Source organism: Hippocampus zosterae, chromosome 21 (genome assembly GCF_025434085.1).
Source record: "Hippocampus zosterae strain Florida chromosome 21, ASM2543408v3, whole genome shotgun sequence".
NCBI lineage: Eukaryota > Metazoa > Chordata > Actinopteri > Syngnathiformes > Syngnathidae > Hippocampus > Hippocampus zosterae.
This window is the reverse complement of record NC_067471.1, coordinates 1504952-1530879: the sequence shown is the minus strand read 5'-3', so window position 1 is coordinate 1530879 and position 25928 is coordinate 1504952.

Here is a 25928-nt window from a genome sequence, read left to right as displayed (position 1 = left end):
CAGGAGGTCAACCTGAACTAAATACATGTTGAAATGTGTGCATAAGTCCTTTGGTTTAGGCGTGACACTCATTTTGAGTTTTTATTGCTTTAAATGCACTTTCAGGCCTAGTTGAGCACGTTTTGTGACTTTGAATGTACCTTCATAGGAATGAGTTGTGTAGTCAAATTAATGCTCATTTAGGCTTCAGGAGGTCCACCTGAACTAAATACATGTTGAAATGTGTGCATAAGTCCTTTGGTTTAGGCGTGACACTCATTTTGAGTTTTTATTGCTTTAAATGCACTTTCAGTCCGAGTTGAGCCCGTTTTTTTACTTTGAATGTTCCTTCATAGGAATGATTTGTGTAGTCAAATTAATGCTCATTTAGGCTTCAGGAGGTCAACCTGAACTAAATACATGTTGAAATGTGTGCATAAGTCCTTTGGTTTAGGCGTGACACTCATTTTCAGTTTTTATTGCTTTAAATGCACTTTCAGGCCTAGTTGAGCACGTTTTGTGACTTTGAATGTACCTTCATAGGAATGAGTTGTGTAGTCAAATTAATGCTCATTTAGGCTTCAGGAGGTCAACCTGAACTAAATACATGTTGAAATGTGTGCATAAGTCCTTTGGTTTAGGCGTGACACTCATTTTCAGTTTTTATTGCTTTAAATGCACTTTCAGTCCGAGTTGAGCCCGTTTTGTGACTTTGAATGTACCTTCATAGGAATGAGTTGTGTAGTCAAATTAATGCTCATTTAGGCTTCAGGAGGTCAACCTGAACTAAATACATGTTGAAATGTGTGCATAAGTCCTTTGGTTTAGGCGTGACACTCATTTTCAGTTTTTATTGCTTTAAATGCACTTTCAGTCCGAGTTGAGCCCGTTTTTTTACTTTGAATGTATCTTCATAGGAATAAGTTGTGTAGTCAAATTAATGGTGATTTAGGCTTCAGGAGGTCAACCTGAACTAAATACATGTTGAAATGTGTGCATAAGTCCTTTGGTTTAGGCGTGACACTCATTTTGAGTTTTTATTGCTTTAAATGCACTTTCAGGCCTAGTTGAGCACGTTTTGTGACTTTGAATGTACCTTCATAGGAATGAGTTGTGTAGTAAAATTAATGCTCATTTAGGCTTCAGGAGGTCAACCTGAACTGAATACATGTTGAAATGTGTGCATAAGTCCTTTGGTTTAGGCGTGACACTCATTTTCAGTTTTTATTGCTTTAAATGCACTTTCAGTCCGAGTTGAGCCCGTTTTGTGACTTTGAATGTACCTTCATAGGAATGAGTTGTGTAGTCAAATTAATGCTCATTTAGGCTTCAGGAGGTCAACCTGAACTAAATACATGTTGAAATGTGTGCATAAGTCCTTTGGTTTAGGCGTGACACTCATTTTCAGTTTTTATTGCTTTAAATGCACTTTCAGTCCGAGTTTAGCCCGTTTTGTGACTTTGAATGTACCTTCATAGGAATGAGTTGTGTAGTCAAATTAATGCTCATTTAGGCTTCAGGAGGTCAACCTGAACTAAATACATGTTGAAATGTGTGCATAAGTCCTTTGGTTTAGGCGTGACACTCATTTTCAGTTTTTATTGCTTTAAATGCACTTTCAGTCCGAGTTGAGCCCGTTTTTTTACTTTGAATGTATCTTCATAGGAATAAGTTGTGTAGTCAAATTAATGGTGATTTAGGCTTCAGGAGGTCAACCTGAACTAAATACATGTTGAAATGTGTGCATAAGTCCTTTGGTTTAGGCGTGACACTCATTTTGAGTTTTTATTGCTTTAAATGCACTTTCAGGCCTAGTTGAGCACGTTTTGTGACTTTGAATGTACCTTCATAGGAATGAGTTGTGTAGTCAAATTAATGCTCATTTAGGCTTCAGGAGGTCCACCTGAACTAAATACATGTTGAAATGTGTGCATAAGTCCTTTGGTTTAGGCGTGACACTCATTTTCAGTTTTTATTGCTTTAAATGCACTTTCAGTCCGAGTTGAGCCCGTTTTTTTACTTTGAATGTTCCTTCATAGGAATGATTTGTGTAGTCAAATTAATGCTCATTTAGGCTTCAGGAGGTCAACCTGAACTAAATACATGTTGAAATGTGTGCATAAGTCCTTTGGTTTAGGCGTGACACTCATTTTCAGTTTTTATTGCTTTAAATGCACTTTCAGGCCTAGTTGAGCACGTTTTGTGACTTTGAATGTACCTTCATAGGAATGAGTTGTGTAGTCAAATTAATGCTCATTTAGGCTTCAGGAGGTCAACCTGAACTAAATACATGTTGAAATGTGTGCATAAGTCCTTTGGTTTAGGCGTGACACTCATTTTCAGTTTTTATTGCTTTAAATGCACTTTCAGTCCGAGTTGAGCCCGTTTTGTGACTTTGAATGTACCTTCATAGGAATGAGTTGTGTAGCCAAATTAATGCTCATTTAGGCTTCAGGAGGTCAACCTGAACTAAATACATGTTGAAATGTGTGCATAAGTCCTTTGGTTTAGGCGTGACACTCATTTTCAGTTTTTATTGCTTTAAATGCACTTTCAGTCCGAGTTGAGCCCGTTTTTTTACTTTGAATGTATCTTCATAGGAATAAGTTGTGTAGTCAAATTAATGGTGATTTAGGCTTCAGGAGGTCAACCTGAACTAAATACATGTTGAAATGTGTGCTTAAGTCCTTTGGTTTAGGCGTGACACTCATTTTGAGTTTTTATTGCTTTAAATGCACTTTCAGGCCTAGTTGAGCACGTTTTGTGACTTTGAATGTACCTTCATAGGAATGAGTTGTGTAGTAAAATTAATGCTCATTTAGGCTTCAGGAGGTCAACCTGAACTGAATACATGTTGAAATGTGTGCATAAGTCCTTTGGTTTAGGCGTGACACTCATTTTCAGTTTTTATTGCTTTAAATGCACTTTCAGTCCGAGTTGAGCCCGTTTTGTGACTTTGAATGTACCTTCATAGGAATGAGTTGTGTAGTCAAATTAATGCTCATTTAGGCTTCAGGAGGTCAACCTGAACTAAATACATGTTGAAATGTGTGCATAAGTCCTTTGGTTTAGGCGTGACACTCATTTTCAGTTTTTATTGCTTTAAATGCACTTTCAGTCCGAGTTTAGCCAGTTTTGTGACTTTGAATGTACTTTCATAGGAATGAGTTGTGTAGTCAAATTAATGCTCATTTAGGCTTCAGGAGGTCAACCTGAACTAAATACATGTTGAAATGTGTGCATAAGTCCTTTGGTTTAGGCGTGACACTCATTTTCAGTTTTTATTGCTTTAAATGCACTTTCAGTCCGAGTTGAGCCCGTTTTTTTACTTTGAATGTATCTTCATAGGAATAAGTTGTGTAGTCAAATTAATGGTGATTTAGGCTTCAGGAGGTCAACCTGAACTAAATACATGTTGAAATGTGTGCATAAGTCCTTTGGTTTAGGCGTGACACTCATTTTGAGTTTTTATTGCTTTAAATGCACTTTCAGGCCTAGTTGAGCACGTTTTGTGACTTTGAATGTACCTTCATAGGAATGAGTTGTGTAGTCAAATTAATGCTCATTTAGGCTTCAGGAGGTCCACCTGAACTAAATACATGTTGAAATGTGTGCATAAGTCCTTTGGTTTAGGCGTGACACTCATTTTCAGTTTTTATTGCTTTAAATGCACTTTCAGTCCGAGTTGAGCCCGTTTTTTTACTTTGAATGTATCTTCATAGGAATAAGTTGTGTAGTCAAATTAATGGTGATTTAGGCTTCGGGAGGTCAACCTGAACTAAATACATGTTGAAATGTGTGCTTAAGTCCTTTGGTTTAGGCGTGACACTCATTTTGAGTTTTTATTGCTTTAAATGCACTTTCAGGCCTAGTTGAGCACGTTTTGTGACTTTGAATGTACCTTCATAGGAATGAGTTGTGTAGTAAAATTAATGCTCATTTAGGCTTCAGGAGGTCAACCTGAACTGAATACATGTTGAAATGTGTGCATAAGTCCTTTGGTTTAGGCGTGACACTCATTTTGAGTTTTTATTGCTTTAAATGCACTTTCAGTCCGAGTTGAGCCCGTTTTGTGACTTTGAATGTACCTTCATAGGAATGAGTTGTGTAGTCAAATTAATGCTCATTTAGGCTTCAGGAGGTCAACCCGAACTAAATACATGTTGAAATGTGTGCTTAAGTCCTTTGGTTTAGGCGTGACACTCATTTTCAGTTTTTATTGCTTTAAATGCACTTTCAGTCCGAGTTGAGCCCGTTTTTTTACTTTGAATGTATCTTCATAGGAATAAGTTGTGTAGTCAAATTAATGCTCATTTAGGCTTCAGAATGTCAACCTGAACTAAATACATGTTGAAATGTGTGCTTAAGTCCTTTGGTTTAGGCGTGACACTCATTTTCAGTTTTTATTGCTTTAAATGCACTTTCAGTCCGAGTTGAGCCCGTTTTTTTACTTTGAATGTATCTTCATAGGAATAAGTTGTGTAGTCAAATTAATGGTGATTTAGGCTTCGGGAGGTCAACCTGAACTAAATACATGTTGAAATGTGTGCTTAAGTCCTTTGGTTTAGGCGTGACACTCATTTTGAGTTTTTATTGCTTTAAATGCACTTTCAGGCCTAGTTGAGCACGTTTTGTGACTTTGAATGTACCTTCATAGGAATGAGTTGTGTAGTAAAATTAATGCTCATTTAGGCTTCAGGAGGTCAACCTGAACTGAATACATGTTGAAATGTGTGCATAAGTCCTTTGGTTTAGGCGTGACACTCATTTTCAGTTTTTATTGCTTTAAATGCACTTTCAGTCCGAGTTGAGCCCGTTTTGTGACTTTGAATGTACCTTCATAGGAATGAGTTGTGTAGTCAAATTAATGCTCATTTAGGCTTCAGGAGGTCAACCTGAACTAAATACATGTTGAAATGTGTGCATAAGTCCTTTGGTTTAGGCGTGACACTCATTTTCAGTTTTTATTGCTTTAAATGCACTTTCAGTCCGAGTTTAGCCCGTTTTGTGACTTTGAATGTACCTTCATAGGAATGAGTTGTGTAGTCAAATTAATGCTCATTTAGGCTTCAGGAGGTCAACCTGAACTAAATACATGTTGAAATGTGTGCATAAGTCCTTTGGTTTAGGCGTGACACTCATTTTGAGTTTTTATTGCTTTAAATGCACTTTCAGTCCGAGTTGAGCCCGTTTTTTTACTTTGAATGTTCCTTCATAGGAATGATTTGTGTAGTCAAATTAATGCTCATTTAGGCTTCAGGAGGTCAACCTGAACTAAATACATGTTGAAATGTGTGCATAAGTCCTTTGGTTTAGGCGTGACACTCATTTTCAGTTTTTATTGCTTTAAATGCACTTTCAGGCCTAGTTGAGCACGTTTTGTGACTTTGAATGTACCTTCATAGGAATGAGTTGTGTAGTCAAATTAATGCTCATTTAGGCTTCAGGAGGTCAACCTGAACTAAATACATGTTGAAATGTGTGCATAAGTCCTTTGGTTTAGGCGTGACACTCATTTTCAGTTTTTATTGCTTTAAATGCACTTTCAGTCCGAGTTGAGCCCGTTTTGTGACTTTGAATGTACCTTCATAGGAATGAGTTGTGTAGTCAAATTAATGCTCATTTAGGCTTCAGGAGGTCAACCTGAACTAAATACATGTTGAAATGTGTGCATAAGTCCTTTGGTTTAGGCGTGACACTCATTTTCAGTTTTTATTGCTTTAAATGCACTTTCAGTCCGAGTTGAGCCCGTTTTTTTTCTTTGAATGTATCTTCATAGGAATAAGTTGTGTAGTCAAATTAATGGTGATTTAGGCTTCAGGAGGTCAACCTGAACTAAATACATGTTGAAATGTGTGCTTAAGTCCTTTGGTTTAGGCGTGACACTCATTTTGAGTTTTTATTGCTTTAAATGCACTTTCAGGCCTAGTTGAGCACGTTTTGTGACTTTGAATGTACCTTCATAGGAATGAGTTGTGTAGTCAAATTAATGGTGATTTAGGCTTCAGGAGGTCAACCTGAACTGAATACATGTTGAAATGTGTGCATAAGTCCTTTGGTTTAGGCGTGACACTCATTTTCAGTTTTTATTGCTTTAAATGCACTTTCAGTCCGAGTTGAGCCCGTTTTGTGACTTTGAATGTACCTTCATAGGAATGAGTTGTGTAGTCAAATTAATGCTCATTTAGGCTTCAGGAGGTCAACCTGAACTAAATACATGTTGAAATGTGTGCATAAGTCCTTTGGTTTAGGCGTGACACTCATTTTCAGTTTTTATTGCTTTAAATGCACTTTCAGTCAGAGTTTAGCCCGTTTTGTGACTTTGAATGTACCTTCATAGGAATGAGTTGTGTAGTCAAATTAATGCTCATTTAGGCTTCAGGAGGTCAACCTGAACTAAATACATGTTGAAATGTGTGCATAAGTCCTTTGGTTTAGGCGTGACACTCATTTTCAGTTTTTATTGCTTTAAATGCACTTTCAGTCCGAGTTGAGCCCGTTTTTTTACTTTGAATGTATCTTCATAGGAATAAGTTGTGTAGTCAAATTAATGGTGATTTAGGCTTCAGGAGGTCAACCTGAACTAAATACATGTTGAAATGTGTGCATAAGTCCTTTGGTTTAGGCGTGACACTCATTTTGAGTTTTTATTGCTTTAAATGCACTTTCAGGCCTAGTTGAGCACGTTTTGTGACTTTGAATGTACCTTCATAGGAATGAGTTGTGTAGTAAAATTAATGCTCATTTAGGCTTCAGGAGGTCAACCTGAACTGAATACATGTTGAAATGTGTGCATAAGTCCTTTGGTTTAGGCGTGACACTCATTTTCAGTTTTTATTGCTTTAAATGCACTTTCAGTCCGAGTTGAGCCCGTTTTGTGACTTTGAATGTACCTTCATAGGAATGAGTTGTGTAGTAAAATTAATGCTCATTTAGGCTTCAGGAGGTCAACCTGAACTAAATACATGTTGAAATGTGTGCATAAGTCCTTTGGTTTAGGCGTGACACTCATTTTCAGTTTTTATTGCTTTAAATGCACTTTCAGTCCGAGTTGAGCCCGTTTTTTTACTTTGAATGTATCTTCATAGGAATAAGTTGTGTAGTCAAATTAATGCTCATTTAGGCTTCAGGAGGTCAACCTGAACTAAATACATGTTGAAATGTGTGCATAAGTCCTTTGGTTTAGGCGTGACACTCATTTTGAGTTTTTATTGCTTTAAATGCACTTTCAGGCCTAGTTGAGCACGTTTTGTGACTTTGAATGTACCTTCATAGGAATGAGTTGTGTAGTCAAATTAATGCTCATTTAGGCTTCAGGAGGTCCACCTGAACTAAATACATGTTGAAATGTGTGCATAAGTCCTTTGGTTTAGGCGTGACACTCATTTTGAGTTTTTATTGCTTTAAATGCACTTTCAGTCCGAGTTGAGCCCGTTTTTTTACTTTGAATGTTCCTTCATAGGAATGATTTGTGTAGTCAAATTAATGCTCATTTAGGCTTCAGGAGGTCAACCTGAACTAAATACATGTTGAAATGTGTGCATAAGTCCTTTGGTTTAGGCGTGACACTCATTTTCAGTTTTTATTGCTTTAAATGCACTTTCAGGCCTAGTTGAGCACGTTTTGTGACTTTGAATGTACCTTCATAGGAATGAGTTGTGTAGTCAAATTAATGCTCATTTAGGCTTCAGGAGGTCAACCTGAACTAAATACATGTTGAAATGTGTGCATAAGTCCTTTGGTTTAGGCGTGACACTCATTTTCAGTTTTTATTGCTTTAAATGCACTTTCAGTCCGAGTTGAGCCCGTTTTGTGACTTTGAATGTACCTTCATAGGAATGAGTTGTGTAGTCAAATTAATGCTCATTTAGGCTTCAGGAGGTCAACCTGAACTAAATACATGTTGAAATGTGTGCATAAGTCCTTTGGTTTAGGCGTGACACTCATTTTCAGTTTTTATTGCTTTAAATGCACTTTCAGTCCGAGTTGAGCCCGTTTTTTTTCTTTGAATGTATCTTCATAGGAATAAGTTGTGTAGTCAAATTAATGGTGATTTAGGCTTCAGGAGGTCAACCTGAACTAAATACATGTTGAAATGTGTGCTTAAGTCCTTTGGTTTAGGCGTGACACTCATTTTGAGTTTTTATTGCTTTAAATGCACTTTCAGGCCTAGTTGAGCACGTTTTGTGACTTTGAATGTACCTTCATAGGAATGAGTTGTGTAGTAAAATTAATGCTCATTTAGGCTTCAGGAGGTCAACCTGAACTGAATACATGTTGAAATGTGTGCATAAGTCCTTTGGTTTAGGCGTGACACTCATTTTCAGTTTTTATTGCTTTAAATGCACTTTCAGTCCGAGTTGAGCCCGTTTTGTGACTTTGAATGTACCTTCATAGGAATGAGTTGTGTAGTCAAATTAATGCTCATTTAGGCTTCAGGAGGTCAACCTGAACTAAATACATGTTGAAATGTGTGCATAAGTCCTTTGGTTTAGGCGTGACACTCATTTTCAGTTTTTATTGCTTTAAATGCACTTTCAGTCCGAGTTTAGCCCGTTTTGTGACTTTGAATGTACCTTCATAGGAATGAGTTGTGTAGTCAAATTAATGCTCATTTAGGCTTCAGGAGGTCAACCTGAACTAAATACATGTTGAAATGTGTGCATAAGTCCTTTGGTTTAGGCGTGACACTCATTTTCAGTTTTTATTGCTTTAAATGCACTTTCAGTCCGAGTTGAGCCCGTTTTTTTACTTTGAATGTTCCTTCATAGGAATGATTTGTGTAGTCAAATTAATGCTCATTTAGGCTTCAGGAGGTCAACCTGAACTAAATGCATGTTGAAATGTGTGCATAAGTCCTTTGGTTTAGGCGTGACACTCATTTTGAGTTTTTATTGCTTTAAATGCACTTTCAGGCCTAGTTGAGCACGTTTTGTGACTTTGAATGTACCTTCATAGGAATGAGTTGTGTAGTAAAATTAATGCTCATTTAGGCTTCAGGAGGTCAACCTGAACTGAATACATGTTGAAATGTGTGCATAAGTCCTTTGGTTTAGGCGTGACACTCATTTTCAGTTTTTATTGCTTTAAATGCACTTTCAGTCCGAGTTGAGCCCGTTTTGTGACTTTGAATGTACCTTCATAGGAATGAGTTGTGTAGTAAAATTAATGCTCATTTAGGCTTCAGGAGGTCAACCTGAACTAAATACATGTTGAAATGTGTGCATAAGTCCTTTGGTTTAGGCGTGACACTCATTTTCAGTTTTTATTGCTTTAAATGCACTTTCAGTCCGAGTTGAGCCCGTTTTTTTACTTTGAATGTATCTTCATAGGAATAAGTTGTGTAGTCAAATTAATGCTCATTTAGGCTTCAGGAGGTCAACCTGAACTAAATACATGTTGAAATGTGTGCATAAGTCCTTTGGTTTAGGCGTGACACTCATTTTGAGTTTTTATTGCTTTAAATGCACTTTCAGGCCTAGTTGAGCACGTTTTGTGACTTTGAATGTACCTTCATAGGAATGAGTTGTGTAGTCAAATTAATGCTCATTTAGGCTTCAGGAGGTCCACCTGAACTAAATACATGTTGAAATGTGTGCATAAGTCCTTTGGTTTAGGCGTGACACTCATTTTGAGTTTTTATTGCTTTAAATGCACTTTCAGTCCGAGTTGAGCCCGTTTTTTTACTTTGAATGTTCCTTCATAGGAATGATTTGTGTAGTCAAATTAATGCTCATTTAGGCTTCAGGAGGTCAACCTGAACTAAATACATGTTGAAATGTGTGCATAAGTCCTTTGGTTTAGGCGTGACACTCATTTTCAGTTTTTATTGCTTTAAATGCACTTTCAGGCCTAGTTGAGCACGTTTTGTGACTTTGAATGTACCTTCATAGGAATGAGTTGTGTAGTCAAATTAATGCTCATTTAGGCTTCAGGAGGTCAACCTGAACTAAATACATGTTGAAATGTGTGCATAAGTCCTTTGGTTTAGGCGTGACACTCATTTTCAGTTTTTATTGCTTTAAATGCACTTTCAGTCCGAGTTGAGCCCGTTTTGTGACTTTGAATGTACCTTCATAGGAATGAGTTGTGTAGTCAAATTAATGCTCATTTAGGCTTCAGGAGGTCAACCTGAACTAAATACATGTTGAAATGTGTGCATAAGTCCTTTGGTTTAGGCGTGACACTCATTTTCAGTTTTTATTGCTTTAAATGCACTTTCAGTCCGAGTTGAGCCCGTTTTTTTTCTTTGAATGTATCTTCATAGGAATAAGTTGTGTAGTCAAATTAATGGTGATTTAGGCTTCAGGAGGTCAACCTGAACTAAATACATGTTGAAATGTGTGCTTAAGTCCTTTGGTTTAGGCGTGACACTCATTTTGAGTTTTTATTGCTTTAAATGCACTTTCAGGCCTAGTTGAGCACGTTTTGTGACTTTGAATGTACCTTCATAGGAATGAGTTGTGTAGTAAAATTAATGCTCATTTAGGCTTCAGGAGGTCAACCTGAACTGAATACATGTTGAAATGTGTGCATAAGTCCTTTGGTTTAGGCGTGACACTCATTTTCAGTTTTTATTGCTTTAAATGCACTTTCAGTCCGAGTTGAGCCCGTTTTGTGACTTTGAATGTACCTTCATAGGAATGAGTTGTGTAGTCAAATTAATGCTCATTTAGGCTTCAGGAGGTCAACCTGAACTAAATACATGTTGAAATGTGTGCATAAGTCCTTTGGTTTAGGCGTGACACTCATTTTCAGTTTTTATTGCTTTAAATGCACTTTCAGTCCGAGTTTAGCCCGTTTTGTGACTTTGAATGTACCTTCATAGGAATGAGTTGTGTAGTCAAATTAATGCTCATTTAGGCTTCAGGAGGTCAACCTGAACTAAATACATGTTGAAATGTGTGCATAAGTCCTTTGGTTTAGGCGTGACACTCATTTTCAGTTTTTATTGCTTTAAATGCACTTTCAGTCCGAGTTGAGCCCGTTTTTTTACTTTGAATGTTCCTTCATAGGAATGATTTGTGTAGTCAAATTAATGCTCATTTAGGCTTCAGGAGGTCAACCTGAACTAAATGCATGTTGAAATGTGTGCATAAGTCCTTTGGTTTAGGCGTGACACTCATTTTGAGTTTTTATTGCTTTAAATGCACTTTCAGGCCTAGTTGAGCACGTTTTGTGACTTTGAATGTACCTTCATAGGAATGAGTTGTGTAGTAAAATTAATGCTCATTTAGGCTTCAGGAGGTCAACCTGAACTGAATACATGTTGAAATGTGTGCATAAGTCCTTTGGTTTAGGCGTGACACTCATTTTCAGTTTTTATTGCTTTAAATGCACTTTCAGTCCGAGTTGAGCCCGTTTTGTGACTTTGAATGTACCTTCATAGGAATGAGTTGTGTAGTCAAATTAATGCTCATTTAGGCTTCAGGAGGTCAACCTGAATTAAATACATGTTGAAATGTGTGCATAAGTCCTTTGGTTTAGGCGTGACACTCATTTTCAGTTTTTATTGCTTTAAATGCACTTTCAGTCCGAGTTTAGCCCGTTTTGTGACTTTGAATGTACCTTCATAGGAATGAGTTGTGTAGTCAAATTAATGCTCATTTAGGCTTCAGGAGGTCAACCTGAACTAAATACATGTTGAAATGTGTGCATAAGTCCTTTGGTTTAGGCGTGACACTCATTTTCAGTTTTTATTGCTTTAAATGCACTTTCAGTCCGAGTTGAGCCCGTTTTTTTACTTTGAATGTATCTTCATAGGAATAAGTTGTGTAGTCAAATTAATGGTGATTTAGGCTTCAGGAGGTCAACCTGAACTAAATACATGTTGAAATGTGTGCATAAGTCCTTTGGTTTAGGCGTGACACTCATTTTGAGTTTTTATTGCTTTAAATGCACTTTCAGGCCTAGTTGAGCACGTTTTGTGACTTTGAATGTACCTTCATAGGAATGAGTTGTGTAGTCAAATTAATGCTCATTTAGGCTTCAGGAGGTCCACCTGAACTAAATACATGTTGAAATGTGTGCATAAGTCCTTTGGTTTAGGCGTGACACTCATTTTCAGTTTTTATTGCTTTAAATGCACTTTCAGTCCGAGTTGAGCCCGTTTTTTTACTTTGAATGTTCCTTCATAGGAATGATTTGTGTAGTCAAATTAATGCTCATTTAGGCTTCAGGAGGTCAACCTGAACTAAATGCATGTTGAAATGTGTGCATAAGTCCTTTGGTTTAGGCGTGACACTCATTTTGAGTTTTTATTGCTTTAAATGCACTTTCAGGCCTAGTTGAGCACGTTTTGTGACTTTGAATGTACCTTCATAGGAATGAGTTGTGTAGTAAAATTAATGCTCATTTAGGCTTCAGGAGGTCAACCTGAACTGAATACATGTTGAAATGTGTGCATAAGTCCTTTGGTTTAGGCGTGACACTCATTTTCAGTTTTTATTGCTTTAAATGCACTTTCAGTCCGAGTTGAGCCCGTTTTGTGACTTTGAATGTACCTTCATAGGAATGAGTTGTGTAGTCAAATTAATGCTCATTTAGGCTTCAGGAGGTCAACCTGAACTAAATACATGTTGAAATGTGTGCATAAGTCCTTTGGTTTAGGCGTGACACTCATTTTCAGTTTTTATTGCTTTAAATGCACTTTCAGTCCGAGTTTAGCCCGTTTTGTGACTTTGAATGTACCTTCATAGGAATGAGTTGTGTAGTCAAATTAATGCTCATTTAGGCTTCAGGAGGTCAACCTGAACTAAATACATGTTGAAATGTGTGCATAAGTCCTTTGGTTTAGGCGTGACACTCATTTTCAGTTTTTATTGCTTTAAATGCACTTTCAGTCCGAGTTGAGCCCGTTTTTTTACTTTGAATGTATCTTCATAGGAATAAGTTGTGTAGTCAAATTAATGGTGATTTAGGCTTCAGGAGGTCAACCTGAACTAAATACATGTTGAAATGTGTGCATAAGTCCTTTGGTTTAGGCGTGACACTCATTTTGAGTTTTTATTGCTTTAAATGCACTTTCAGGCCTAGTTGAGCACGTTTTGTGACTTTGAATGTACCTTCATAGGAATGAGTTGTGTAGTCAAATTAATGCTCATTTAGGCTTCAGGAGGTCCACCTGAACTAAATACATGTTGAAATGTGTGCATAAGTCCTTTGGTTTAGGCGTGACACTCATTTTGAGTTTTTATTGCTTTAAATGCACTTTCAGTCCGAGTTGAGCCCGTTTTTTTACTTTGAATGTTCCTTCATAGGAATGATTTGTGTAGTCAAATTAATGCTCATTTAGGCTTCAGGAGGTCAACCTGAACTAAATACATGTTGAAATGTGTGCATAAGTCCTTTGGTTTAGGCGTGACACTCATTTTCAGTTTTTATTGCTTTAAATGCACTTTCAGGCCTAGTTGAGCACGTTTTGTGACTTTGAATGTACCTTCATAGGAATGAGTTGTGTAGTCAAATTAATGCTCATTTAGGCTTCAGGAGGTCAACCTGAACTAAATACATGTTGAAATGTGTGCATAAGTCCTTTGGTTTAGGCGTGACACTCATTTTCAGTTTTTATTGCTTTAAATGCACTTTCAGTCCGAGTTGAGCCCGTTTTGTGACTTTGAATGTACCTTCATAGGAATGAGTTGTGTAGTCAAATTAATGCTCATTTAGGCTTCAGGAGGTCAACCTGAACTAAATACATGTTGAAATGTGTGCATAAGTCCTTTGGTTTAGGCGTGACACTCATTTTCAGTTTTTATTGCTTTAAATGCACTTTCAGTCCGAGTTGAGCCCGTTTTTTTTCTTTGAATGTATCTTCATAGGAATAAGTTGTGTAGTCAAATTAATGGTGATTTAGGCTTCAGGAGGTCAACCTGAACTAAATACATGTTGAAATGTGTGCTTAAGTCCTTTGGTTTAGGCGTGACACTCATTTTGAGTTTTTATTGCTTTAAATGCACTTTCATTCCTAGTTGAGCACGTTTTGTGACTTTGAATGTACCTTCATAGGAATGAGTTGTGTAGTAAAATTAATGCTCATTTAGGCTTCAGGAGGTCAACCTGAACTGAATACATGTTGAAATGTGTGCATAAGTCCTTTGGTTTAGGCGTGACACTCATTTTCAGTTTTTATTGCTTTAAATGCACTTTCAGTCCGAGTTGAGCCCGTTTTGTGACTTTGAATGTACCTTCATAGGAATGAGTTGTGTAGTCAAATTAATGCTCATTTAGGCTTCAGGAGGTCAACCTGAACTAAATACATGTTGAAATGTGTGCATAAGTCCTTTGGTTTAGGCGTGACACTCATTTTCAGTTTTTATTGCTTTAAATGCACTTTCAGTCCGAGTTTAGCCCGTTTTGTGACTTTGAATGTACCTTCATAGGAATGAGTTGTGTAGTCAAATTAATGCTCATTTAGGCTTCAGGAGGTCAACCTGAACTAAATACATGTTGAAATGTGTGCATAAGTCCTTTGGTTTAGGCGTGACACTCATTTTCAGTTTTTATTGCTTTAAATGCACTTTCAGTCCGAGTTGAGCCCGTTTTTTTACTTTGAATGTATCTTCATAGGAATAAGTTGTGTAGTCAAATTAATGGTGATTTAGGCTTCAGGAGGTCAACCTGAACTAAATACATGTTGAAATGTGTGCATAAGTCCTTTGGTTTAGGCGTGACACTCATTTTGAGTTTTTATTGCTTTAAATGCACTTTCAGGCCTAGTTGAGCACGTTTTGTGACTTTGAATGTACCTTCATAGGAATGAGTTGTGTAGTAAAATTAATGCTCATTTAGGCTTCAGGAGGTCAACCTGAACTGAATACATGTTGAAATGTGTGCATAAGTCCTTTGGTTTAGGCGTGACACTCATTTTCAGTTTTTATTGCTTTAAATGCACTTTCAGTCCGAGTTGAGCCCGTTTTGTGACTTTGAATGTACCTTCATAGGAATGAGTTGTGTAGTCAAATTAATGCTCATTTAGGCTTCAGGAGGTCAACCTGAACTAAATACATGTTGAAATGTGTGCATAAGTCCTTTGGTTTAGGCGTGACACTCATTTTCAGTTTTTATTGCTTTAAATGCACTTTCAGTCCGAGTTTAGCCCGTTTTGTGACTTTGAATGTACCTTCATAGGAATGAGTTGTGTAGTCAAATTAATGCTCATTTAGGCTTCAGGAGGTCAACCTGAACTAAATACATGTTGAAATGTGTGCATAAGTCCTTTGGTTTAGGCGTGACACTCATTTTCAGTTTTTATTGCTTTAAATGCACTTTCAGTCCGAGTTGAGCCCGTTTTTTTACTTTGAATGTATCTTCATAGGAATAAGTTGTGTAGTCAAATTAATGGTGATTTAGGCTTCAGGAGGTCAACCTGAACTAAATACATGTTGAAATGTGTGCATAAGTCCTTTGGTTTAGGCGTGACACTCATTTTGAGTTTTTATTGCTTTAAATGCACTTTCAGGCCTAGTTGAGCACGTTTTGTGACTTTGAATGTACCTTCATAGGAATGAGTTGTGTAGTCAAATTAATGCTCATTTAGGCTTCAGGAGGTCCACCTGAACTAAATACATGTTGAAATGTGTGCATAAGTCCTTTGGTTTAGGCGTGACACTCATTTTCAGTTTTTATTGCTTTAAATGCACTTTCAGTCCGAGTTGAGCCCGTTTTTTTACTTTGAATGTTCCTTCATAGGAATGATTTGTGTAGTCAAATTAATGCTCATTTAGGCTTCAGGAGGTCAACCTGAACTAAATACATGTTGAAATGTGTGCATAAGTCCTTTGGTTTAGGCGTGACACTCATTTTCAGTTTTTATTGCTTTAAATGCACTTTCAGGCCTAGTTGAGCACGTTTTGTGACTTTGAATGTACCTTCATAGGAATGAGTTGTGTAGTCAAATTAATGCTCATTTAGGCTTCAGGAGGTCAACCTGAACTAAATACATGTTGAAATGTGTGCATAAGTCCTTTGGTTTAGGCGTGACACTCATTTTCAGTTTTTATTGCTTTAAATGCACTTTCAGTCCGAGTTGAGCCCGTTTTGTGACTTTGAATGTACCTTCATAGGAATGAGTTGTGTAGCCAAATTAATGCTCATTTAGGCTTCAGGAGGTCAACCTGAACTAAATACATGTTGAAATGTGTGCATAAGTCCTTTGGTTTAGGCGTGACACTCATTTTCAGTTTTTATTGCTTTAAATGCACTTTCAGTCCGAGTTGAGCCCGTTTTTTTACTTTGAATGTATCTTCATAGGAATAAGTTGTGTAGTCAAATTAATGGTGATTTAGGCTTCAGGAGGTCAACCTGAACTAAATACATGTTGAAATGTGTGCTTAAGTCTTTTGGTTTAGGCGTGACACTCATTTTGAGTTTTTATTGCTTTAAATGCACTTTCAGGCCTAGTTGAGCACGTTTTGTGACTTTGAATGTACCTTCATAGGAATGAGTTGTGTAGTAAAATTAATGCTCATTTAGGCTTCAGGAGGTCAACCTGAACTGAATACATGTTGAAATGTGTGCATAAGTCCTTTGGTTTAGGCGTGACACTCATTTTCAGTTTTTATTGCTTTAAATGCACTTTCAGTCCGAGTTGAGCCCGTTTTGTGACTTTGAATGTACCTTCATAGGAATGAGTTGTGTAGTCAAATTAATGCTCATTTAGGCTTCAGGAGGTCAACCTGAACTAAATACATGTTGAAATGTGTGCATAAGTCCTTTGGTTTAGGCGTGACACTCATTTTCAGTTTTTATTGCTTTAAATGCACTTTCAGTCCGAGTTTAGCCAGTTTTGTGACTTTGAATGTACTTTCATAGGAATGAGTTGTGTAGTCAAATTAATGCTCATTTAGGCTTCAGGAGGTCAACCTGAACTAAATACATGTTGAAATGTGTGCATAAGTCCTTTGGTTTAGGCGTGACACTCATTTTCAGTTTTTATTGCTTTAAATGCACTTTCAGTCCGAGTTGAGCCCGTTTTTTTACTTTGAATGTATCTTCATAGGAATAAGTTGTGTAGTCAAATTAATGGTGATTTAGGCTTCAGGAGGTCAACCTGAACTAAATACATGTTGAAATGTGTGCATAAGTCCTTTGGTTTAGGCGTGACACTCATTTTGAGTTTTTATTGCTTTAAATGCACTTTCAGGCCTAGTTGAGCACGTTTTGTGACTTTGAATGTACCTTCATAGGAATGAGTTGTGTAGTCAAATTAATGCTCATTTAGGCTTCAGGAGGTCCACCTGAACTAAATACATGTTGAAATGTGTGCATAAGTCCTTTGGTTTAGGCGTGACACTCATTTTCAGTTTTTATTGCTTTAAATGCACTTTCAGTCCGAGTTGAGCCCGTTTTTTTACTTTGAATGTATCTTCATAGGAATAAGTTGTGTAGTCAAATTAATGGTGATTTAGGCTTCGGGAGGTCAACCTGAACTAAATACATGTTGAAATGTGTGCTTAAGTCCTTTGGTTTAGGCGTGACACTCATTTTGAGTTTTTATTGCTTTAAATGCACTTTCAGGCCTAGTTGAGCACGTTTTGTGACTTTGAATGTACCTTCATAGGAATGAGTTGTGTAGTAAAATTAATGCTCATTTAGGCTTCAGGAGGTCAACCTGAACTGAATACATGTTGAAATGTGTGCATAAGTCCTTTGGTTTAGGCGTGACACTCATTTTGAGTTTTTATTGCTTTAAATGCACTTTCAGTCCGAGTTGAGCCCGTTTTGTGACTTTGAATGTACCTTCATAGGAATGAGTTGTGTAGTCAAATTAATGCTCATTTAGGCTTCAGGAGGTCAACCCGAACTAAATACATGTTGAAATGTGTGCTTAAGTCCTTTGGTTTAGGCGTGACACTCATTTTCAGTTTTTATTGCTTTAAATGCACTTTCAGTCCGAGTTGAGCCCGTTTTTTTACTTTGAATGTATCTTCATAGGAATAAGTTGTGTAGTCAAATTAATGCTCATTTAGGCTTCAGAATGTCAACCTGAACTAAATACATGTTGAAATGTGTGCTTAAGTCCTTTGGTTTAGGCGTGACACTCATTTTCAGTTTTTATTGCTTTAAATGCACTTTCAGTCCGAGTTGAGCCCGTTTTTTTACTTTGAATGTATCTTCATAGGAATAAGTTGTGTAGTCAAATTAATGGTGATTTAGGCTTCGGGAGGTCAACCTGAACTAAATACATGTTGAAATGTGTGCTTAAGTCCTTTGGTTTAGGCGTGACACTCATTTTGAGTTTTTATTGCTTTAAATGCACTTTCAGGCCTAGTTGAGCACGTTTTGTGACTTTGAATGTACCTTCATAGGAATGAGTTGTGTAGTAAAATTAATGCTCATTTAGGCTTCAGGAGGTCAACCTGAACTGAATACATGTTGAAATGTGTGCATAAGTCCTTTGGTTTAGGCGTGACACTCATTTTCAGTTTTTATTGCTTTAAATGCACTTTCAGTCCGAGTTGAGCCCGTTTTGTGACTTTGAATGTACCTTCATAGGAATGAGTTGTGTAGTCAAATTAATGCTCATTTAGGCTTCAGGAGGTCAACCTGAACTAAATACATGTTGAAATGTGTGCATAAGTCCTTTGGTTTAGGCGTGACACTCATTTTCAGTTTTTATTGCTTTAAATGCACTTTCAGTCCGAGTTTAGCCCGTTTTGTGACTTTGAATGTACCTTCATAGGAATGAGTTGTGTAGTCAAATTAATGCTCATTTAGGCTTCAGGAGGTCAACCTGAACTAAATACATGTTGAAATGTGTGCATAAGTCCTTTGGTTTAGGCGTGACACTCATTTTCAGTTTTTATTGCTTTAAATGCACTTTCAGTCCGAGTTTAGCCCGTTTTGTGACTTTGAATGTACCTTCATAGGAATGAGTTGTGTAGTCAAATTAATGCTCATTTAGGCTTCAGGAGGTCAACCTGAACTAAATACATGTTGAAATGTGTGCATAAGTCCTTTGGTTTAGGCGTGACACTCATTTTCAGTTTTTATTGCTTTAAATGCACTTTCAGTCCGAGTTGAGCCCGTTTTTTTACTTTGAATGTATCTTCATAGGAATAAGTTGTGTAGTCAAATTAATGGTGATTTAGGCTTCAGGAGGTCAACCTGAACTAAATACATGTTGAAATGTGTGCATAAGTCCTTTGGTTTAGGCGTGACACTCATTTTGAGTTTTTATTGCTTTAAATGCACTTTCAGGCCTAGTTGAGCACGTTTTGTGACTTTGAATGTACCTTCATAGGAATGAGTTGTGTAGTAAAATTAATGCTCATTTAGGCTTCAGGAGGTCAACCTGAACTGAATACATGTTGAAATGTGTGCATAAGTCCTTTGGTTTAGGCGTGACACTCATTTTCAGTTTTTATTGCTTTAAATGCACTTTCAGTCCGAGTTGAGCCCGTTTTGTGACTTTGAATGTACCTTCATAGGAATGAGTTGTGTAGTCAAATTAATGCTCATTTAGGCTTCAGGAGGTCAACCTGAACTAAATACATGTTGAAATGTGTGCATAAGTCCTTTGGTTTAGGCGTGACACTCATTTTCAGTTTTTATTGCTTTAAATGCACTTTCAGTCCGAGTTTAGCCCGTTTTGTGACTTTGAATGTACCTTCATAGGAATGAGTTGTGTAGTCAAATTAATGCTCATTTAGGCTTCAGGAGGTCAACCTGAACTAAATACATGTTGAAATGTGTGCATAAGTCCTTTGGTTTAGGCGTGACACTCATTTTCAGTTTTTATTGCTTTAAATGCACTTTCAGTCCGAGTTTAGCCCGTTTTGTGACTTTGAATGTACCTTCATAGGAATGAGTTGTGTAGTCAAATTAATGCTCATTTAGGCTTCAGGAGGTCAACCTGAACTAAATACATGTTGAAATGTGTGCATAAGTCCTTTGGTTTAGGCGTGACACTCATTTTCAGTTTTTATTGCTTTAAATGCACTTTCAGTCCGAGTTGAGCCCGTTTTGTGACTTTGAATGTACCTTCATAGGAATGAGTTGTGTAGTCAAATTAATGCTCATTTAGGCTTCAGGAGGTCAACCTGAACTAAATACATGTTGAAATGTGTGCATAAGTCCTTTGGTTTAGGCGTGACACTCATTTTCAGTTTTTATTGCTTTAAATGCACTTTCAGTCCGAGTTTAGCCAGTTTTGTGACTTTGAATGTACCTTCATAGGAATGAGTTGTGTAGTCAAATTAATGCTCATTTAGGCTTCAGGAGGTCAACCTGAACTAAATACATGTTGAAATGTGTGCATAAGTCCTTTGGTTTAGGCGTGACACTCATTTTCAGTTTTTATTGCTTTAAATGCACTTTCAGTCCGAGTTGAGCCCGTTTTTTTACTTTGAATGTATCTTCATAGGAATAAGTTGTGTAGTCAAATTAATGGTGATTTAGGCTTCAGGAGGTCAACCTGAACTAAATACATGTTGAAATGTGTGCATAAGTCCTTTGGTTTAGGCGTGACACTCATTTTCAGTTTTTATTGCTTTAAATGCACTTTCAGGCCTAGTTGAGCCCGTTTTTTTACTTTGAATGTATCTTCATAGGAATAAGTTGTGTAGTCAAATTAATGGTGATTTAGGCTTCGGGAGGTCAACCTGAACTAAATACATGTTGAAATGTGTGCTTAAGTCCTTTGGTTTAGGCGTGACACTCATTTTGAGTTTTTATTGCTTTAAATGCACTTTCAGGCCTAGTTGAGCACGTTTTGTGACTTTGAATGTACCTTCATAGGAATGAGTTGTGTAGTAAAATTAATGCTCATTTAGGCTTCAGGAGGTCAACCTGAACTGAATACATGTTGAAATGTGTGCATAAGTCCTTTGGTTTAGGCGTGACACTCATTTTGAGTTTTTATTGCTTTAAATGCACTTTCAGTCCGAGTTGAGCCCGTTTTGTGACTTTGAATGTACCTTCATAGGAATGAGTTGTGTAGTCAAATTAATGCTCATTTAGGCTTCAGGAGGTCAACCCGAACTTAATACATGTTGAAATGTGTGCTTAAGTCCTTTGGTTTAGGCGTGACACTCATTTTCAGTTTTTATTGCTTTAAATGCACTTTCAGTCCGAGTTGAGCCCGTTTTTTTACTTTGAATGTATCTTCATAGGAATAAGTTGTGTAGTCAAATTAATGCTCATTTAGGCTTCAGAATGTCAACCTGAACTAAATACATGTTGAAATGTGTGCTTAAGTCCTTTGGTTTAGGCGTGACACTCATTTTCAGTTTTTATTGCTTTAAATGCACTTTCAGTCCGAGTTGAGCCCGTTTTTTTACTTTGAATGTATCTTCATAGGAATAAGTTGTGTAGTCAAATTAATGGTGATTTAGGCTTCGGGAGGTCAACCTGAACTAAATACATGTTGAAATGTGTGCTTAAGTCCTTTGGTTTAGGCGTGACACTCATTTTGAGTTTTTATTGCTTTAAATGCACTTTCAGGCCTAGTTGAGCACGTTTTGTGACTTTGAATGTACCTTCATAGGAATGAGTTGTGTAGTAAAATTAATGCTCATTTAGGCTTCAGGAGGTCAACCTGAACTGAATACATGTTGAAATGTGTGCATAAGTCCTTTGGTTTAGGCGTGACACTCATTTTCAGTTTTTATTGCTTTAAATGCACTTTCAGTCCGAGTTGAGCCCGTTTTGTGACTTTGAATGTACCTTCATAGGAATGAGTTGTGTAGTCAAATTAATGCTCATTTAGGCTTCAGGAGGTCAACCTGAACTAAATACATGTTGAAATGTGTGCATAAGTCCTTTGGTTTAGGCGTGACACTCATTTTCAGTTTTTATTGCTTTAAATGCACTTTCAGTCCGAGTTTAGCCCGTTTTGTGACTTTGAATGTACCTTCATAGGAATGAGTTGTGTAGTCAAATTAATGCTCATTTAGGCTTCAGGAGGTCAACCTGAACTAAATACATGTTGAAATGTGTGCATAAGTCCTTTGGTTTAGGCGTGACACTCATTTTCAGTTTTTATTGCTTTAAATGCACTTTCAGTCCGAGTTTAGCCCGTTTTGTGACTTTGAATGTACCTTCATAGGAATGAGTTGTGTAGTCAAATTAATGCTCATTTAGGCTTCAGGAGGTCAACCTGAACTAAATACATGTTGAAATGTGTGCATAAGTCCTTTGGTTTAGGCGTGACACTCATTTTCAGTTTTTATTGCTTTAAATGCACTTTCAGTCCGAGTTGAGCCCGTTTTTTTACTTTGAATGTATCTTCATAGGAATAAGTTGTGTAGTCAAATTAATGGTGATTTAGGCTTCAGGAGGTCAACCTGAACTAAATACATGTTGAAATGTGTGCATAAGTCCTTTGGTTTAGGCGTGACACTCATTTTCAGTTTTTATTGCTTTAAATGCACTTTCAGGCCTAGTTGAGCACGTTTTGTGACTTTGAATGTACCTTCATAGGAATGAGTTGTGTAGTCAAATTAATGCTCATTTAGGCTTCAGGAGGTCAACCTGAACTGAATACATGTTGAAATGTGTGCATAAGTCCTTTGGTTTAGGCGTGACACTCATTTTCAGTTTTTATTGCTTTAAATGCACTTTCAGTCCGAGTTGAGCCCGTTTTGTGACTTTGAATGTACCTTCATAGGAATGAGTTGTGTAGTCAAATTAATGCTCATTTAGGCTTCAGGAGGTCAACCTGAACTAAATACATGTTGAAATGTGTGCATAAGTCCTTTGGTTTAGGCGTGACACTCATTTTCAGTTTTTATTGCTTTAAATGCACTTTCAGGCCTAGTTGAGCACGTTTTGTGACTTTGAATGTACCTTCATAGGAATGAGTTGTGTAGTCAAATTAATGCTCATTTAGGCTTCAGGAGGTCAACCTGAACTAAATACATGTTGAAATGTGTGCATAAGTCCTTTGGTTTAGGCGTGACACTCATTTTCAGTTTTTATTGCTTTAAATGCACTTTCAGGCCTAGTTGAGCACGTTTTGTGACTTTGAATGTACCTTCATAGGAATGAGTTGTGTAGTCAAATTAATGCTCATTTAGGCTTCAGGAGGTCAACCTGAACTGAATACATGTTGAAATGTGTGCATAAGTCCTTTGGTTTAGGCGTGACACTCATTTTCAGTTTTTATTGCTTTAAATGCACTTTCAGTCCGAGTTGAGCCCGTTTTGTGACTTTGAATGTACCTTCATAGGAATGAGTTGTGTAGTCAAATTAATGCTCATTTAGGCTTCAGGAGGTCAACCTGAACTAAATACATGTTGAAATGTGTGCATAAGTCCTTTGGTTTAGGCGTGACACTCATTTTCAGTTTTTATTGCTTTAAATGCACTTTCAGTCCGAGTTTAGCCAGTTTTGTGACTTTGAATGTACCTTCATAGGAATGAGTTGTGTAGTCAAATTAATGCTCATTTAGGCTTCAGGAGGTCAACCTGAACTAAATACATGTTGAAATGTGTGCATAAGTCCTTTGGTTTAGGCGTGACACTCATTTTCAGTTTTTATTGCTTTAAATGCACTTTCAGTCCGAGTTGAGCCCGTTTTTTTACTTTGAATGTATCTTCATAGGAATAAGTTGTGTAGTCAAATTAATGGTGATTTAGGCTTCAGGAGGTCAACCTGAACTAAATACATGTTGAAATGTGTGCATAAGTCCTTTGGTTTAGGCGTGACACTCATTTTGAGTTTTTATTGCTTTAAATGCACTTTCAGGCCTAGTTGAGCACGTTTTGTGACTTTGAATGTACCTTCATAGGAATGAGTTGTGTAGTCAAATTAATGCTCATTTAGGCTTCAGGAGGTCCACCTGAACTAAATACATGTTGAAATGTGTGCATAAGTCCTTTGGTTTAGGCGTGACACTCATTTTCAGTTTTTATTGCTTTAAATGCACTTTCAGTCCGAGTTGAGCCCGTTTTTTTACTTTGAATGTATCTTCATAGGAATAAGTTGTGTAGTCAAATTAATGGTGATTTAGGCTTCAGGAGGTCAACCTGAACAAAATACATGTTGAAATGTGTGCATAAGTCCTTTGGTTTAGGCGTGACACTCATTTTCAGTTTTTATTGCTTTAAATGCACTTTCAGGCCTAGTTGAGCACGTTTTGTGACTTTGAATGTACCTTCATAGGAATGAGTTGTGTAGTCAAATTAATGCTCATTTAGGCTTCAGGAGGTCAACCTGAACTAAATACATGTTGAAATGTGTGCATAAGTCCTTTGGTTTAGGCGTGACACTCATTTTCAGTTTTTATTGCTTTAAATGCACTTTCAGGCCTAGTTGAGCACGTTTTGTGACTTTGAATGTACCTTCATAGGAATGAGTTGTGTAGTAAAATTAATGCTCATTTAGGCTTCAGGAGGTCAACCTGAACTGAATACATGTTGAAATGTGTGCATAAGTCCTTTGGTTTAGGCGTGACACTCATTTTCAGTTTTCATTGCTTTAAATGCACTTTCAGTCCGAGTTGAGCCCGTTTTGTGACTTTGAATGTACCTTCATAGGAATGAGTTGTGTAGTCAAATTAATGCTCATTTAGGCTTCAGGAGGTCAACCTGAACTAAATACATGTTGAAATGTGTGCATAAGTCCTTTGGTTTAGGCGTGACACTCATTTTCAGTTTTTATTGCTTTAAATGCACTTTCAGTCCGAGTTGAGCCCGTTTTTTTACTTTGAATGTATCTTCATAGGAATAAGTTGTGTAGTCAAATTAATGGTGATTTAGGCTTCAGGAGGTCAACCTGAACTAAATACATGTTGAAATGTGTGCATAAGTCCTTTGGTTTAGGCGTGACACTCATTTTGAGTTTTTATTGCTTTAAATGCACTTTCAGGCCTAGTTGAGCACGTTTTGTGACTTTGAATGTACCTTCATAGGAATGAGTTGTGTAGTCAAATTAATGCTCATTTAGGCTTCAGGAGGTCCACCTGAACTAAATACATGTTGAAATGTGTGCATAAGTCCTTTGGTTTAGGCGTGACACTCATTTTCAGTTTTTATTGCTTTAAATGCACTTTCAGTCCGAGTTGAGCCCGTTTTTTTACTTTGAATGTATCTTCATAGGAATAAGTTGTGTAGTCAAATTAATGGTGATTTAGGCTTCAGGAGGTCAACCTGAACTAAATACATGTTGAAATGTGTGCTTAAGTCCTTTGGTTTAGGCGTGACACTCATTTTGAGTTTTTATTGCTTTAAATGCACTTTCAGGCCTAGTTGAGCACGTTTTGTGACTTTGAATGTACCTTCATAGGAATGAGTTGTGTAGTAAAATTAATGCTCATTTAGGCTTCAGGAGGTCAACCTGAACTGAATACATGTTGAAATGTGTGCATAAGTCCTTTGGTTTAGGCGTGACACTCATTTTCAGTTTTTATTGCTTTAAATGCACTTTCAGTCCGAGTTGAGCCCGTTTTGTGACTTTGAATGTACCTTCATAGGAATGAGTTGTGTAGTCAAATTAATGCTCATTTAGGCTTCAGGAGGTCAACCTGAACTAAATACATGTTGAAATGTGTGCATAAGTCCTTTGGTTTAGGCGTGACACTCATTTTCAGTTTTTATTGCTTTAAATGCACTTTCAGGCCTAGTTGAGCACGTTTTGTGACTTTGAATGTACCTTCATAGGAATGAGTTGTGTAGTCAAATTAATGCTCATTTAGGCTTCAGGAGGTCAACCTGAACTAAATACATGTTGAAATGTGTGCATAAGTCCTTTGGTTTAGGCGTGACACTCATTTTCAGTTTTTATTGCTTTAAATGCACTTTCAGGCCTAGTTGAGCACGTTTTGTGACTTTGAATGTACCTTCATAGGAATGAGTTGTGTAGTAAAATTAATGCTCATTTAGGCTTCAGGAGGTCAACCTGAACTGAATACATGTTGAAATGTGTGCATAAGTCCTTTGGTTTAGGCGTGACACTCATTTTCAGTTTTTATTGCTTTAAATGCACTTTCAGTCCGAGTTGAGCCCGTT